Below are 6,411 nucleotides of genomic sequence, written 5' to 3'. Positions count from 1 at the left end.
CAACTTTCAAATACTTTAAACAACATGGAAACATCATAAAACTTACCTTAGATTGTGTAGGATAGAACCTTGGTTGAATATACCTCACTTGAGCAAAACCCTAGATTTCCCTTCACTTGAATTCCTTGTTTTTGATGATCTTTAATGGGTTTCCTCACTTTGATTCACTTGGTTTGATGATAAGAACCTTTGATTTCCTTTGGATTCTTGTTTATGAAATATATGTGATGCCCTAGAGACTTTAGAGAGAAGTGGAGAAGTGTTGGAAATGAAATAATGAAGTGGGAATCGTTTATAAACTTAGAACATTTTCGGCCGTCGGGAGTTCCACCGGATTGTTCCACGATCGTCGAACCTAGTGTTGGCCGACAAACTGGTATTGGTTCATGACCGGCCGGTCGTCTTCTGCTATTGTGGAGTTCCACGGAACATACGGTCCGTGGAACACAATCTTGACGTGGAACTTGTGGAAACCGTATTTCTGGGATTCGATCCCGTGTCCTGGAATTCTGATCTCCAATCCTTATGGAACCTTCTTAACACTTGGTTATCCAACTTCATTAACACTCTAAGAATCATAACTCTTCCCCAACTTTGTCGTCAAGTTTTCATCAACTTGCTACTCATAAATCCTTTCCGATACTTATCGCGTACATGGCCTTCTCTTGTGACTTTCTCGTCTAACATCGAATGTCTTTAAAATCTTATTTAGAATCATCAAATGCTATTTCTTACTTATTGAAACATCGCATACTTCGTACTCCTCATTGCCTATTCAACGTGCATCAAAGAAAAAAATTTCGAGATGTAACATATTCGGTAACACGTAATAACCAATCAATCTCCCGCTAAGGAAGGCCATAAACTCATCAGAACTCATTTACTAAGGAACGGAGGCGAAGAGTAGGTGATTCGGCTTCTAGCAATCATCTTTCTTGCCTTGAGATAGGAAATAAACCTACCTCTCTTGGAGAGTATTTGTATTCCACTTCCGTTCTAAAGCCGGATTCTCCTGGGCCCCAGGAAACGAACATTTTTGTTTTACAATCAAGTTTGGCATGGCAAAGCCAACCAACCATGCCCGTGGTAACATCAAAATCTACCATTTTAAACTCATGTAAATCAACCATATTATGATGATCACAAATCACAATTGCACAATTTTATATACTCGACTAGCTATTACCGGGTCACCGTGGGCGTCGGTACCTCGAAAAGTTTGATTGATTACGGTTTTACCCAAATCGACCGACAATATAAGGAGTAACAGAGATGACAATGTGGAGCCGGATCGATCGATGCATATACATCAAGAGATAAATCGCCGATAATATACACTGTGACAACATAAAGGGAGTACTCGAATCGCATCGTCCCGCGGAGGCATAAATACGGTCTTGAAGGCCACCGTGGCGCTCCCCCTCTTACCTCTGCCGAATTGACTGTGTACCAGCTGAGTCACCTCCGAGAAGGACGTATAGATAATGAAGACCCAGTCGCGGCCAAAGCACGGACCTACTTACCGCGTCGAGGGGCGGTCATGCATGATGTATGGCACGGCTGACCGCATGCATGGCAAACATCTAAACCCAATCGGCATTGGCCCCATTGTCACTTCCCGCACGGAGAACATCGTGGTATGGGATATTGTTACACCTTCCGTTTTATTGCAAGGAGATTTTGGCTTATTGACGGTGTGTACCTTTGGTTTCGGTAATCCAAACCGAGTTTTGGACATGAGATATTTTACCTTGTATGTGTACAACGGTATACGTATGCATTCTTGATATTCTGGGAATTAGAAGGTGAAACGAATCGAATCGGAGCAAAACGGAACAGTTCGAAAAAAACTGACCAACCAATCGGCGTCGGCGGCCCGAAGGACAGCCGCCGTCGACCCGTCGGCAGTGTCGTACGGCACCATCGACAAGGTTACACAGGTGGAAGCATCTCGAGTGGCGGTTCGACGGGGTATGTCGATGGACCGTCGACACGTCGACGGCCAGAGTCGATCTGCTCGTCGACACAACCTATCTAGAATTTTCTAGCCACGATTATAAATATAAGATCCCACGTTTTTTATTTCATTTTTCTCCCAAAAACGAGATCCTATATCTCTAGAACTCTCCAAAACCCTCCTCTATTTCTACAACAAATCTATACCAAAAAACAACCAAGATCAAAAAGCAAAGATTAAGAGATTCATGTACTAGGAAGTCTATTAGGGTTTGTGAAGAGTAAGAACTTCTTGGGTATTGATGGGGGGTTCATTCCAATGGAGTATATTGACTCAAGTCTTGTTCGTAAGTGATTAAGGTGAATTTTATGTTTATTTCATGTTACCGAGAATATAGAGTGGTTAAAAGACTTGGATTATGGAAGAAAGTGGAATACGTGGCTTAAATATGGAAATAATGGTATGTTGGGTAGTAAGTTAAGGTGAATCATAATTCTTAGTATGAGATGAATATAATCTCGCTATAAATGATGCTAAGGACGTTGAGGAAATGTTATGTGAGGAATAAATATGATGTTGTATTATAATTATGGTTATAGATATCCTTGGAGGGGAATTGTGAGAATTTAATAATGCTTAGCTAAAGAGGTTATTGATTAGGCTATTGTGGGTGTTGTTGTTGTTGGTTAGGAATTGTTACAATTGGAGAAAGTGGTTGAAACAATAGGGATATAGCCCCATTTTGTTAGCTCCTAGTCGCTCTAGCTTAGGGTTAAGTATGTCTCCAACCACTCAATCTTAGTACGAATTCCCTTGAAGGTAGAATCGCAAGCTTGAGAGGCACGCAATTAGATGATAGAGTTGAAGAGATACAAAGGTATGTGAGGCTAGTCCCCCTTTCTTTCAAAAGGCATGACTCGTATATTACTATCTTTATTTACGATTTCCATGATTTTCCTTCATTCCAAAAGTTACAAGTCAATGATTATTAGGAGCTTTTCATGGGATAAAGGATACGAGATGTGTTATGAATAAGGCAATGATGAGGGTGAATCTAAGTCTAGAGACTCCAAAGCTTATGATATGATAGCCTTATGAAGCTAATGATCCTTATATGATTTCTCGAGTGTTATTCTTTGTTGTTAGACTCGCCTTATGACGCTAGCTCGCCAGTGGGACATCATGATCATGACTACTCCATAATGGAATCGGGGGTTCTCGACCTTACGTCACCACGATAGAGTTGTAGCTTTAATTGATTTCTTATGCACGCTTTATGATAAGTACATGATGATGAGATTACACCGTGCCTAGATGGCCGGAGTATGACACCGCGAACGCGGCAGCTTGCGATCACACCGTGCCCACGGCCGAGTACGACACCGCTAAGGCGCGCGAAGATAACACCGTGTCCAGAGGCCGGGACTCGACACCACTAGTGGGCGGCGTGTGATAGCCACTCCTGACGCCGGTTAACGATGACGGTATATCGGATATGCATCACATGTATTTTCCATTAAAAGCCAAGGTGTTATATCTTCGTCTTATATTTCATCATTTATTTATTACGTTGGTATTATTCATGCCTTACATGCTCAAGACAATTTTCATACCGACGTCCTTTTCTTTTTGACGCCGTGCTCATGCCCATTGTGTAGACAGAGACGGTGCACTGCAGAGCTTATCTTATCCGCGGGTTTACGTGAGCACTCCACTACTCGGGCGTGCTACTTATGGTCATATTATTTGTGTATATATTTGGGTATGACGGGGTCCTATCTCGTCCATATGACACGTACTCTAGTATAGGCTCGTAGATACGGATACGTGGGTAGTTGATGTCTTATGGACATATCGGCGTGTATTTTGTTTATCATTTTTGGTAGCCATGAAATTTCTCTCTCTCTCTCTCACTCTCTCTCTCTCTCTCTCTCTCTCTATATATATATATATATATATATATATATATATATATATATATATATATATATATATTACCTTTTCGAGATTGTGTATGCTTCAGTCGGGTATGATGACTAGCCTAATGAGTGGTACTAGATAGTCAACTTCGGGTACTCCGTATGGCCCCTAGTCGGGTCGTGACAGTAGATCTTGCTCGGCCCGAGTCACCCTCGTAATGACAACCTCAAGCTCTAAAACTTTGACTAGGCTCAGAATGAATAGGTCTATCAAATCTCTAGCCCATAAACCGTGGAGGCGCACTAGTCATGGAATGACCTGAATGCCTAGAAAACTGTTGTCTTTCCCCTCCTCTGAACTCACTAGCCAGACCCGAAGATCCAAATTTCTTTGGCATAACTTCTATCACTCTCACACTCACTTTTTGTTGTTGGCTTTCTTCCAAATTATGGGCATGGGCTGAATGCGAGAAATGTCCATACCATCTTGAAGTGACGCCAGCTAAGCACTTATCCATCAAATGTAGCCCTAAGCTACTCACAACCAAGGCACTCCATCACCCATATCCGTTACCGTGGCCGTATCATACCTAGCCAAAGAATTGAAGCGGAGGCTATACCTAGGCACTCATGTTTCCTTGCCTAAGATTCAAGAACTTATCGCCCAGCCCGCCGAACCTCCTCGAGGGCAAGCAGTGTCTGAGAAAGCATCAACAAATTTTACCATAACGGGATACATCACTTCCCAAGATATCCAAACCATATACCAATGAACCGCTACATCCCGTAGTCTATAGGAGGCCAATTCTACCGATTCGACGTCGGAAGCATGTATTAATCAAGTGTCCTCAAAATTCCATCAACAAAGCTTTGGGGGTCCTCATCCGGTTTTGATCTAAGAATTTCTGAAGGTTCGAGCTAATAAAGTCATGGGCTTCCACCGACCGCCCATATCACCATGACCCATACCTTGTCGCCGGGCTCCGAGTGAAGACTAGCCGAGCTCGCAAATGAATGGCCTCTTCATCTCTGGCTCGAGCATCTAGTGGGGAACCCGTGGGTGGGGAGCTCGGGCCGAGGCTCCTCATGCCCTCCGAAATGTGCAGCCGACGAGGGACCGAGATGGAACCTCATTCTCCGGGACTCACCTCCTCTTTAACTCGTTCTGCCGTACTCTCTCGCCGTCTCCCCGTCACCGTCTTGCCTCTTTGGTCTCCGCTCGTAGCTTTTCTCTGCATGTGCATCTCCGAAATACATAACGCACGATCATGGCTCTATCGCACGATCTATGAAAAGTTATGTCATTCATTCCTAAATGCCCTCACTCCTCCTCGTTTATGTGTGGCGCGCAACACACCTATAAACAAGACTCTACCGGTATTACCCGTAGACACACCCTAGGACGGAACTCGCTTTGATACCACTTTTGTCACGACCCAACCGAGGGCCATGATTGTCACCTCGGAGCTAACCCACCGGCACCTTCATCATACTTACAATCATAACTAAAGCGAGCCATATGGCATACACATAATCTCTATGCATCAATAACACAATTTTCTACTTCCTGCAAGGCACTTTATATCAACATCAACACTATGCCCATATATATGTATACACAAGTTCTATGAGGCTAAAAAATATATATACAAAAATATTAGCCGACCAAAGCAAGAGACATCGAACTATACACAATTGTCTATTAGCCTCTAGAAAGAGTATGTAACATCATAAAGACGGACAGACCTCCCGCATGCCTATATATGCACAAAAGAATAGTACCGACAACTACGCCTCCGAATCAAACGAGATCCTCTAAGTAGCCTCCGAATAAGAAGCCTAAGGGCCGAGCCCGTCTCGCCGTCCACCCGCGGGCATGACGTTAGCCGTCCACAAACAAAAAAAGTGGACGCGCGCACGAACAACGTAATTTCCAGTATGTAAGGCATAAGTAATAACATTATGAAAACATAAAGGATGACATACGCGGGGTAGAAGAACCACTTATACCTCTTTAGATGTTCATCACATTTCTTACTTACCCTTTTCTAATAAAAACCTTCCTATACCTACACATATACATATAGTAGTACTATACCCAACCATTTAGTTTCGTTGTACATACCCGGCCAATAAGAATATGCTGCTGTTACATATACCTACTAAAAAAAAAGCTTAATCTTATATATACCCAATTGTAGTGGTGTGCTTGAGTAGATATCATACCCGGCCACATAAGCTCGGTATTACCAAATAGCCAAACATATATATACATTGGAGAACATAAGTATCATCATAATGACTATATCTTCCTTAGAGGGCCAACTACCGTGTGACGAGATCAACAATATCATCAGAGTATCAAGACTTATGAGCTTTAACACTTCGGAAATGGGGCGCTACGGGACATGGTGAATTTCATGAATAGGTGTACAACAATGGAATCATGCCTACAGTAGAAGGGTTAGCCTTACATACCTTTATGTCTTCTTAGCTACTTAACGTTCACCTCCAAAGCCCGAGAAAATCTACATT

Source organism: Lycium ferocissimum, chromosome 9 (genome assembly GCF_029784015.1).
Source record: "Lycium ferocissimum isolate CSIRO_LF1 chromosome 9, AGI_CSIRO_Lferr_CH_V1, whole genome shotgun sequence".
NCBI classification, from domain to species: domain Eukaryota; kingdom Viridiplantae; phylum Streptophyta; class Magnoliopsida; order Solanales; family Solanaceae; genus Lycium; species Lycium ferocissimum.
This window is presented reverse-complemented; position numbering follows the sequence as displayed.